We start from the raw sequence: 12,711 nt of genomic DNA, 5'->3' as shown, positions 1-12,711 counted from the left end.
CTAGTCAACGTATCAGTTTTGATTCGAACTCTCCCACTAGACCAAATTAAAGAGAAAAGCAGGCCATCAATCTGTTTAAATATTCGCTGTGGAATATATATTGGGGAATGATGAAGAACATATAGTATTTTGGGTTATACGACCATTTTAACTATGTTTTAAGAAACTCAAGCTGGGGGTTAATATTGAGGGGTATATACCTAGAGGAATCCCTTGTAATCCAAATCCCAAGGTATTTAAAAGAATTTACCCAATGCAGCGAGTAACGTAGCTGAGAATCAGTTGGGCCAGGACCCACAAAAGGAAGCACGTAGGACTTATCCCAGTTCACACTTAGGCCAGAGTATGTACCAAATGTATCTATAGTACTTAAAACATATGGGGTGGAAACTGTATATTTTGAAATAAATAATAAAATATCGTCTGCGTATAGCGCAATCTTATCTACTTTAGTTCCGACGGTGAGTCCTAGTATATGAGGGCAGGCTCTGATTTTGCATGCCAAGGGCTCAACGGCAAGGGCGAACAAAATAGGAGACAAGGGACAGCTTTGCCTGGTACCCCGGAACAGTGGAAACTGGGGGGAAATGAATCCATTTACAGCAACTCTTGCCACAGGAGCAGAATATAGTAATTTAACCCATTTTATATATCCCGGACTGATTCCAAATCCCTCCAGTGTCTCCCACAAGTATTCCCACTCCACTGAGTCAAACGCCTTAGCGGCGTCAAGAGACATAATGACAGATGTTGAGTCATCACTTCGGGGCACCTGTAAATGTGTAAACAGGCGTCTAAGATTAATGGCAGTCGATTTGCCAGGCATAAAGCCCGTTTGATCCGGGTGAACTAGTTGTAGTATAACCTGGTTAATTCTAGTAGCTAAATTTTTTGCTAGTATCTTAACATCAGTGGGTAATAATTATATGGGCCTGTATGAATCAGTAGAGGAAACATCCTTATCAGGCTTGGGTATAACAATTATAAGAGCTTCTGACATAGAGTCAGGGAGTTTGTTATATTCATATATTTGATTGAAGAGTTTAAGCAGGCAAGGCAAATAGAAGGTTTTATGTTTCTTATACAACTCAAGAGGGATCCCATCCACCCCTGGAGCTTTGCCGGCAGGAAAGGAGTTAATGGCCATCTCAATCTCCTCTATGGTTATGGGGGAGTCTAAAAGATCGCGGCCTTCTGGACTAAGTTTTGGGAGAGGTATATCCACCAAGTAGTTACGAATATCCTGTATCCCATCTTTCAAACGAGAGCTATACAACTGAGAGTAGTATTTCGCAAATTCCATGGCAATATCAGGGACCTTATTATATACCACTCCGTCTTGGTCAATAATCTGGGCAACATTTATAGACGATCTCTCACCTCTAGCTAAATTGGCCAGATATGATCCGGGTTTATCCCCTGAATCATATTGGTGGTGAGAAGAGAAAAGGAGTTTAAAGTTTGCCTTATCCTCAAAGCATTTTGTCCACGCCTTTTGCGCATCTACCCAGTTCTGTCTATTAGAGTCAGTGTTGTCTGATAGGCATGTCAGGAGCGTTCCACACAATGTCTCCAGCTCAAGCTCCTGTTTTTTATAGGACAATTTTAGGCTGGCCACCCTCTGTATCAATGTACCTCTAAGGAACGCCTTAAAGGCATCCCATAAACTGGGTTGAAAAAACGGTTCGCTATTTAAATAAAAAAATTCTGACCATGCAGCTTCCAGTTCAAGGCCAGCACCCATTCGTGTTAGCCAAAACGGATTTAGTTTCCAGAAAGATTGTCCTCTATGGTACTCTAAGTCAATGGTCAGTGAAATAGGGGAGTGGTCAGAGATGCCCCTAGTTTGATAATGGGTCTTCTGTATACGAGGCATCACACTAGGTGTTACCAGGGCCAAGTCAATTCTAGAGAATGATTTGTGAGTAGAGGATAAATATGAGTATTGCCTTTCGTGTGGGTGCCTAAGTCTCCATGCATCTAATAAACCCATCTCAGTCACCATATTCGCAAACCCGGTCAACTCTCTGTGAATTTTAAAGGCAAACCCAGGTTTTATATCTTTGTGTGGTAACCCAAGTAATATTTATTTGTTTGTTTACGATGTTGTGGTATTTGGATTATAAATTACAAGGGGGTAGTCTGCTCAAGAGTTATCATGCACAGTGTGACAAAAGCACCGGTAAGGTTGTACATGGGAGATATATTTGTCCAAGGTTTCTGACCATTATATATTAAAACCCCAGGAACATGTCTGTGAATGCAAAACAGAGTTGATAGTGTTTGGGATTTAGGAAAAGCTGAAAAAAGGTTTCTTGGGTTATGGATGGATAGTGAGGATAGGCTCCATCCATTAGCATTAAGATTATTTCAACTACTCCCTATTATTGACTAATTGGTTCTAAATCCAAGGTATAGGGCCTAATTCAAAGGTGCATGCAGAACCAGAGTCACCATTAGGCAGCTGCCTAAGAGTGCCAGCCACTGGAGGCTGCTGCTGAGTCCACAAAAAAATAAAATAAAGGATGTTTTTTCCAGTCGAGGCCGGGACTACTGATGACCAGCTCCAACGCAGGAACTCCCCCAGCCCCCAGAACTGCACTTTCACCTGTCAGTACAGTAGAGTCACTGGTGGTACGGTAAAGGCACTGGTGGCCGTCCCTTCCCCCTCCTCCAGTCCTCTCCTTTCCTCCCGGTGCCAGCCTGTCACTCACAGAAGAAGCTAGGTGACACGTGGAGCTGCTGCCGAAAGGAGCCTGGTAAGGTATATTATGACTTTTTGATGAGAAAGAATTAATGGGTGGGTGAGTGTGTGTGTAGTGGGTGGGGAGTTTGCGTGCGTTAATGAGTGCTGAAAACGTTAGTGTGTGGAGGGTTGGTATTATTGAGTGCTGGCAGGGTGAGTGTGTTTGGGTTAATGAGCACTGGCAACGTGTGTGTTAATGAGTGCGGGTAGGGTGAGCACTTCTATGATTGGTGTTTTGTCAATGATAAGGCCATTTGTTTACAGTCGGCAGGGTCTCCGAAGTGTTGAAAACCTGGTTGCAGCCAGATACTAATTCACCTGCCTGTATGGTAGAGATCTTAGCAATTGATCATTGTATCTATGGGGTTGAGCAGAGATTACAGAAGTGGGTGCTACAAACTGACTCTCAGACATACAGGAAACTTGCTCTTTGACTGCTTTGCCACACTAAAAAACATGTCTACTGTATGACTATGGTGTTGACCTCAAAGCCATTAACCCTGCAAATATTTGCAGCATCACCAGTCAGCCTGGGGGAAAAAATGTGGGGAACCTACGCATTTCTGGACTGAGTGTCCACGCCAGCAGGAACCAATGGACTATTCTCTGGCTCGGCTGAGAGCTGCATATCCTAGTTGCTGCACCATGACTCCTTCCTTAAGGAGTCTGTTACTATCCTGTGTGAGGGCTCTGATAATGCAACATGCAGTGTTGGCAGTGGTCGACTCAGGAAGCGAGCTGACATTGGTGTCCAGTTTGGTTGTTTCCAAAGAAGTGACGGCAAGACTTTCATAACATAAGACAACTATTGTTAATAAGGAAGCCACACACAACATTCCAAACAATAGTTTAATATTGCCCATAATCATAATCTACTTGGTCTTAAGAACATCAAACATTCTCCATGTGGTGTGGTCGGAGGGCTGACAAGAGCTTGGGCAGGCCCTGTTATTTGGGGTGGCCATGGTGGCATGACCACCGAGGGGCATGACCACAAGAAGGGGCATTGCTACGCCCTGATGTAATGATACTAAAACGCTAAAGTGCTTCTTTATATACAGGGGTGGTGCCTGTTTGAAAGAAAGACAGATTTCGGACTGTAAAATATTACTGTCTAAGTGAAGACAAGAGCTCCGCAAAGCTGACAATTCAGGGAATGAAAGGAAATACTGAAATTGTAAACAGAGTGTAGTACAGAGTGTATTACACCAATTCAAACCACATACTAGGGCTCCACATTAGGGATGGTCATTGTTGTGTTAGCCATTGATGGTGATTACCATCGATGGCATGAAACATTCACACCCATTGATGGCCATTGCTGCTGGGAGGTACGGCGACTTGGACCAATCAGTATTAGAGTGGGGCTTAGTGGGCCATCGGGGTCGACTAACTGTCCCAAAAGGGAAAAAAATAAAAAACATGGGTTCCCAGTCTGCCATCGATTGCAGTAATGGCCATCTCAAACCATCGATGGCCATTACTACTTCACATGTGCACCATTACTAACCCTATTTCCCTTCAATACCCAAACCAAGATCCCTGCACACTGTAAATTTGAGGACTACACCCCGAAACCACAGTTTTTCTGGGGAAATCCACAAATTTACATTATCCCTCGAATGTATATAGCGTGGGGACCACAGCAGATATCAGGAGGTATCTGCTGCAGTCCCCAGTTTTTGCTTGCAAAAGTAACCCCCACAGAAACTAGTTTCTATGGAGGCTGTTTTTTTGCCGAATTTACCAAGCTCCAGAATGCAACACCTGCGTTTCTTGCTGCCACTCCTAGTTACCTCCCACAAACGCTCCCTGACTGCCAATCACAATGCAAATAAAAAGTCACTGCGAGCAATTACAGTAAAGTGTGCAGTGCAACTTAGATGCATATGAAGTCTACTGATAATAAATAACAAAGCAAACCTGTAGCATATACCATGGAAACTCACAGGTACAGTATGTGAATTCAATAACACAGGGACAACATATACTAAATTATGTTTAATGTGTGAAAATACTCACAAAGCTTAATGGATATACACAAACAATATAAAATGACTTGTAAAGATACTCTTTTTTCGTTATACAGAATGTTTCACTTACATGATTGTAACTGTTTACGGTGAGAAGTATGAATTCTGGAACAATTATCAACATGAATTTGTCCCTCATGTCTGATTGGTTGCTACGGGCAACAACTCCACTTCTAGAAACTCTCACTTTAGTAAATATACCCCTAAGTCTTTCTTCCTTCCTTCCACTCATCTCAGAAGGACTGGAGGTTTTTGAATTAAAATAAACATGAAGGAGATTAAACCATGAGTTGTATTGCCCTCATGGTGTATTGCATCTTTAATGTGTTGAAGTTGTTTACCTTTTAAGATTGAGAATGTTAGTTGTATTTTTCTCCTGTCCTATAGGATTGATAGGGGAGGAGTTTGTGGAGTCTTAGTTGATGCTAGGCAGATTTAGTACCTCTCTGATCTGGTTCAACCTCCCTATTTCTCTGTTGTGTGTGAATTTACTGTATTGGTTTAGCTCACTCAATAGTCACAGCACTGGACCTGTAGTCACAGCATAATGAAAAAAAAAAAAGTGGGTTTTATAAAAAAAAAAAAAAAAACATTTTGTTTAAACCAGGGGTCAGGGAACTTTTTTACCTTTTACCCAGAAATATATTTAGATATGTCGACATTACCCCATTGATTTGAAAGTTTGAAAGGAAGAAAATCATATAGTAGTGCTGCCATATAATGCCCCTGTAGTAGTGCCCCCATAGTTATGCCCCCTGTAGTAGTGCCCCCATACAATGCCACTGTAGTAGTTCCCCCATAATTATGCCCCTGTAGTAATGCCCCCATATAATGCCCCTGTAGTACCCCAATATAATGCTCCTGTAGTAGTGCCCGAATATAATCCCCCTGTAGTAGTGCCCTCATATAATGCCCCTGTAGTGCCGCTTGTGCAAAAAAAAACCAAAACACTTACCTTAATCCCTGCTCTTGCATCCGCCACCGTCCTGTCCGCCCTGCTGCTCCTCAGAACTATGGGAGAGACGTTATGACGTCTCTCCCATAGTGCGCATGGAGAGAGGCGGAAGCTGGAGTTCAGAAGAGAACTCCAGCCTCCGGCTAAAGCAGCGCTGCAGGTAAGGAGCCGGGTGCCCGCTGGTAATAGCATCTTAGAGCCCCCCTGCGGCACAGCCGGGCATGCATATGAATCATTCTATATTAAAGAATGATGCCATATGCATGCCCGGCTGTCCGTCCATTACCCCCAGGAATTTCTTTTTACCCCATGTGGGGTAATTTACCCCTGTTCCCCGACCACTGGTTTAAACCAAGGTGGTTTAACTTTAAACCAGCCAACCCAGCATACAACTCTTTACTCTTGCTCTACAAGTTTGAAGTTAAAAAAGGGTTTAAACAGGACAAACAAATAAATAAAAAATAAATGTAAAAACATACTGTTACCAACCACGTTTTGGCCTCTTAAATAGTGCCCGAACAGGATGGCGTTAATCCAGTGTTTTCCCAGGCCAGGACAATCAGGCACGCCCCAGGAAGTAAGGTCATGATTGCACCAGCTGGTTGATTTGTGCTCCTGTATATTGAAACTCATTTGGATCCAGGCTGCCTTGCTGACTATACTGGATTTGTTGTTCCATTGGCTGCTGCATGGTCAGCATGTTACTTACCTATTGCTTGACACGCTGTCGTCCTGCCACCATCGTGTATCTTTTGACTCCAGACCGGCTGAATCCTGCCGATTCCGGGTTCTGGGCGCCTCCTTGTTCCGGTACAGTTTCTCCGGACCCCTGTGCTGCCATCGGCTCTCCTAAGCTGCAGCACCAGCTAATTCCTGCTGACTCCTGGCGCTGGGTGCCTACTCATTCCAGTACAGCTTCTCCAGATCCCTGTGCTGCCATCAGCTCACATTGGCTCAGTGGCCGCACCATCGGTCCCTTGACCAAATCATCGGCCTGTTGGCCACTCCATCGGCTCAGTAGCCATCACCATCGGCTCAGTGGTCACACCATCGGTCCCTTTACCAAATCATCGGCCTGTTGGCCACTCCATCAGCTCAGTAGGCCGCACCATCGGTCCCTTGACCGACTCATTGGCCTGTCGGCCACTCCATCAGCTCACTAGCCATCACCATCGGCTCAGTGGCCGCATCATCGGGTCCTTGACCAAATCAACGGCCTGTTGGCCACTCCATTGGCTCATCAGCCATCACCATCAGCTCAGTAGCCGTTTCATCGGCCCCTTGGACACACCATCTGCCTGTAGGCCACTATCATCGGCTCCCTACCCGCCACATCGACCTCTTGGCCATCTCATCGACACACCAGCCGTCACCATCGATTCATTAGCCGCACCTTCGGCTCCTTAGTGCAACCTGCAGGCTGGTCTTGTGGCTATCGGCTCTCTTGACACTTCTGCTCCAACGTCTGATTTTCTCAAATTTCTTGAGAAAAGTCCGTGTATGGACTGAAACGTCGACCAAAGGCTATCGCTATCTACATGGATGTTACAATAAAATGATGAATATATTTTCAAAACTTTTAAAGAGCGTGGTGAGTGCACTTTTTTTCTGAATATTATGGCTTTTCCCCTTGGACTGTCCCAAGTATTTGCACCCCAGCTGATGCATTTTCTATAAAGTGAGTGCTACTCTATTTTATATATATATATATATATGTGTATATTTACAGTGTGTATGTATATATATATGTAGGTATATATATATATATATATATAGTGTGTGAATATGTATATATATATATATATATATATATATATATACCGTATATATATACACACACTGTGTATTTACAGTATATATTTTGCATTTCTTGCTGAGGGTACCCAAGCAGTTAATTTTATGACCGAGAGTGCTGGTTCAACCCCGACTGCTGGAACTAGAGAAAGAAAAACTGTGGCACAGGTCTGATGAAAAAAGTTCTCTCTATATTGGCATAATAAACCAATGTTTGGCTCTTTTGTCTAGGTTGCCAAATGTACACATAAGTCATACAGAACAGTGTATTACCTTAAATATAAGTCTTACCTTAAATAAGCCGCCTCGTCCACTGAACTTCCGCAGACCAGAGTCGCGCAGAAACACCCTGGCAGGGCCCTGGAGTCCCACTACGATAACTTTATCACAGCACGGCCGGGTTGTGATAAATCATCGTGGCAGTACTGTATAGGTGAGTACACACGGTACGATAAAACTGGACGATTTGAACGATGACGATATCGTTCAAATCGTTGTTTTTTTTAACCCTTCCAACCCACCAACGACCTGCGATGCGCGGGGATGTATGGACGATAACGATATAGTCCATTGCCCGTGCATGCGGGTCGCTATAGTCGTTGGGGAGTTCGTGGTGTGCTGGATGATCGATATCGATCATCCAGCACTCTGGGCAGGTGCAGGACGAGCAGACAGTGATATAGTTATTGCTGACTGATCGGCCCGTGTGTACGGGCCATATGATCTCTGTGTCCATTTGGTAACCTAGACAAAAGAGCCAAGGATGTAAATCTCTTTATTGGTCTATTTGCAGAATGCTGAGTGAATATTTTGTTTGTTCTTTTCACTTTTCAGAATCCTAAGTATGTATGTTATTCATGTTTTTATTCTTTTATCTTTAGTTTTATTTTGGTTATTCTTTAATTGGTTCCCCTGGCAGCTTAGCACATCATTGTTTTTCTCTTATTCACACAAGACAGGCAATTGCAAGCGTCTGGGGTTGCTAAAGCAATGACAGCGCTGTGCAGCTCCAAACCAGGGGCCTTTTAAAAGAGGAGATTACCTTTTGAGCAGGCCCCTCCTCTCTGGCAGTGCAGTAGACTCTGGCTTGGTACCAGAATCTACTGCACATGTGAAGGTCACCAGGAAAATGGCGCCTGCGCCTCTTTCCCGGGGACGTCTCTACTGCACATGCCCAAGTCACCACGAAAATGGCCGCAGTCATTTTCCCTGTGACTTTGGAGACTGCGGAGCGGTAAGTATAACTATATATGGGTGCAGGGTGTGTGGTGCACCGCACACTCTGCACCAATATATAGTTATAATTACCGCCATATATAGTTATACATACGCCATGCTGAAAACGTCATGACAAATGGTGTGATATAATCCTATGAAAGACCCGTGAAGTGCTTTCTTTTCCTTTGATAGGGATGTACACTGGGAAGTGTAAGTGGTTGTGTATATGTGTATATATATATATATATATATATATATAATTAGCAGATTTGTAGAAAACCAGCACACAATTTAATGGAGCAAAAAAGTTTTTTTTATATCATTAGCTTATTCATAAATCACAAAAAGGCCACAGATCAAAAAAATCAGTTCACATAAAGTGTAAAGTGCGTAAGTGCAAAGAAATCATCGTGCAAAGTGGACCAGCGCCGCGGCATCAGAGTGTCTGGCTATATATATATATTATCGATGTGCAGGCTCGGATAGGTTCAAATTTGCATGCCGAGTTCGGATTTTTCCCTCCAAAAAATGGGACGTTTTGCCTCTTTCTGAGTCCCGTTTTTTGGAGGGAAAAATCTGAACTCGGGGTGCAAATTCGAACCTATCCGAGCCTGCACATCCCTAATATATATATATATATATATATATATATATATATATATATATATAAACAGACAATGGTCTGACCCTTAGGTGCCAAACTCCCAAAAGCGTAACTTTGTAGAGATTGGCCCTATTGGTTAACGCCATCCTCAGATGGCATAAACCAGTTTATGATTTGAGGTATGTTTCTGTTAAAGCACTTTATTAATAAAAAATGTTGCATTTTAGTAATAAACCACAGTTTGTGGGGTTTTTTTATTTTTTTTATAGAACATGTGGTGTATTCTGTTTTTAAGCATAGAGAGGAGGGAGTTTGAGATGGCTGAATGTAAGTGAGTAGCTATGCTCTCCATGGTGCTAGCCACATCCCACAGTACAGGCCACACCCCCGCATCACTTTTCACACCCCCATATCAGCAGTCACACCCGCTGCATCAGCATACAGTAGAATAGACCCTTCATAAATTTCAGCTCCAGGCCCATGAGGACCTTAATCTGGCACTGGCCAGCCGTGTCAGTCTGCTGCCGGCCGCTGGGGAGAGTGGAGGGGGCCCTGCACGGGGAATGCACACGGGCCCCTCCTATCTTAAGACGCCCTTGTCCTTTAGACAGTAGAATGAAAGCAGACTTTATTATACAGAAAGTAACATTCTTTATTGCATTTTTACGTATAAGCCTGTTTCCCCTATGGGTTTTAGATTTCTGGCCTTAGTGTGGGGTTGAACCTGGCATAAATGTAATAATGTAGTAGTTAGCTCTATATTTATGACTGTACCAGGGCTAGTGCAAGGTTACGTTGCTGCACCCTAGACAAAGATTTCACCACCACCCCTCCTGCCCCCATATGCACTTTGCAGCTCCTCAATATAAATATATTACAACAAATTTACTTTCAAATAAAAATATAGTGGGGTCAGGACACCAAAAGCTGAAGTTTGATTTTCTTTGTAATTTAGGGAACAAAACAGTTACATTTCTCAATGCTCAATTGTTGATACCTCCTGTAACATTATTGCATAGCCCCCTAAAGATACTGCCTTTGAACCTCTATATACCCCTGCCTATACCTTCTAATATCCTGCCTATAAACCTCTAAGGATGACGCTAATTTGCGTACGCAGTCATACAGTAAATAAAGACTCCAGACCTAGAACCTGTGGTTCCAAAGCACAAAGTATTATTCAAGTAAAAGTACAGCAGTTACACGCTATGATCCTCATAAAATCTTAGCGCAAAGAGATTATACAGACCCAAGTATAATTATACATACGCAGCGCTCTCTGGTCCAGAAGTTAGGCATCAGCAAGAAACCCCTCGTCAGTCAGCATTCAGCACGAAGACTAGGAACCCAGGGTCAGAGCACACATATTTATACCCCCCAGAAATAAACAACACAATAGAGAAGTTTGTTGCTAATACCATTGGTCCTAAAGGAGAGGGCATATGTTACAAGGCATTTAACAGGTTGGTTCAAATAGACATGATCCAGCCTCTAACAACTGGTGGTCTCTGGTTTCCCGCCCCATGCAAATCCTAACAGTTGTTCATATAATGTACATTTTGTTGCTTGAAGTCTCTGCGGTCCATAACTTGAGAAGGCATGTTGCGATCTCTCCATCAATATTACCGGAATACTGTAAAATGAGTCCGCATCAGTACAATACCAAACATGGCTTACTTATCACGTATAAAACATTAGTTACGAAATAATCTTTATTTCATAGCAATTATAGTAAATGTGCATACTTGAATCTTATACCTTAAAGCTTATGGAACCTTGTATGTGAATATGTAATGTGTGAGTATGTGGGGTTTGATGTAAAGACGCTAGTTAACTTGGGGCAGATGCGTGTGCATGAAGCTAATATTCAGCGTTTTCATACAGGATCTTATGCATTCGCTAATATGCGACTAGTTAACAGCGCAATTGTGCGTATTAATGTGTGTATGAGAACACCTAGCAGTGTGGAATGCTGAGCATTATAGTTCCATGACTTGCTCATGCCCCAGCAGCCCCCACCCTTTTCCGGCTCCAAAAACAGGATTTTGGTACTTACCGATAAACCCCTTTCTCCGATTCCACAGGGGACACTGGAGGACTTCAAGACAGTGGGATATAGATGGTGCTGAGTTGAGCTAGGCACTTTAAATTTAAATGAAGTGTGACTAGCTCCTCGCCCCTATACACCCCTATAGGCCAGTATTAGAACCGTACCCGAGGGGAGCAGAGAAAAAAGATTGACAGAAGAGGAGGAGGCGAAAGTACACATAACAACTGAAAGGTGAAAAGAAAGTAACATAGAATGAAACAAGAGATGACAAACATGTCTCTAACATTCATAACATCACCCTAGACAAACATGTCTCCAACAGGCATAACAGGTGTGGCAGGAAGAACAGCGCAGGGTGGGCGTCCAGTGTCCCCTGTGGAATCGGAGAAAGGGATTTATCGGTAAGTACCAAAATCCTGTTTTCTCCTTCATCCACTAGGGGACACTGGAGGACTTCAAGACAGTGGGGACGTCCCAGAACTCCCATCACGGGTGGGAAAGCGATGAGAACCCTGCAAAACAGACCGACCATATTGCGCTGCAGAAGTCGCAAAGGTGTCAAATCTGTAAAACCGAACAAAAGTATGCCGTCCTGACCAAGTAGCTGCCCGGCATAGAGATTCCATAGAAACGCCTCGAGCAGCCGCCCACGAGGCACCCACTGAGCGAGTGGAATGTGCGGTAATGGAAGATGGAGGTTCCCTAGACGAGGCCATATACGCCTGTCGTATGGTCAGACGAAACCATCGAGCCAGTGTCTGTTTCGAAGCTGTCCAACCCGGACGAGCAGCATCATACAAAACAAAGAGAGTATCTGTCTTGTGAACGGCTGCCGTCCTGTCTACATATATGTGAAGAGCTCTAACCACATCCAAGGATCTACAAGAAGGAGAATCCTGTGGAAGAACCGGAACCACAATAGGTTGATTGATGTGGAAGGCCAAAACCACCTTAGGCAGAAAATCCATTCTGGTGTGTAGCTCAGCTCTATCCTCATGAAATATCAAATATGGTGGACGACATGATAAAGCTCCCAGCTCCGACACCCTCCTGGCGTAAGCTAGAGCCAGCAGAAGTATCACCTTCCATGAAAGATACTTCAATTCCACCGACTCCAAATGCTCGAACTGCGAAGACTGCAAGAAAGACAGGACGAAGTCCAAGTCCCATGGAGCTGTAGGAGGAACAAAGGGTGGTTGTAATCTAACCACACCCTGCAGAAAAGTCTGCATGTCCGGTAATACGGCCAATTTCTTTTGGAAGAAAACCGAGAGTGCTGAAATTTGTACCTTCAGAGATCCCAACCGAAGG

This window comes from Taudactylus pleione, unplaced genomic scaffold, assembly GCF_031769625.1.
Source record: "Taudactylus pleione unplaced genomic scaffold, aTauple2 ptg000683l, whole genome shotgun sequence".
NCBI lineage: Eukaryota > Metazoa > Chordata > Amphibia > Anura > Myobatrachidae > Taudactylus > Taudactylus pleione.
This window is presented reverse-complemented; position numbering follows the sequence as displayed.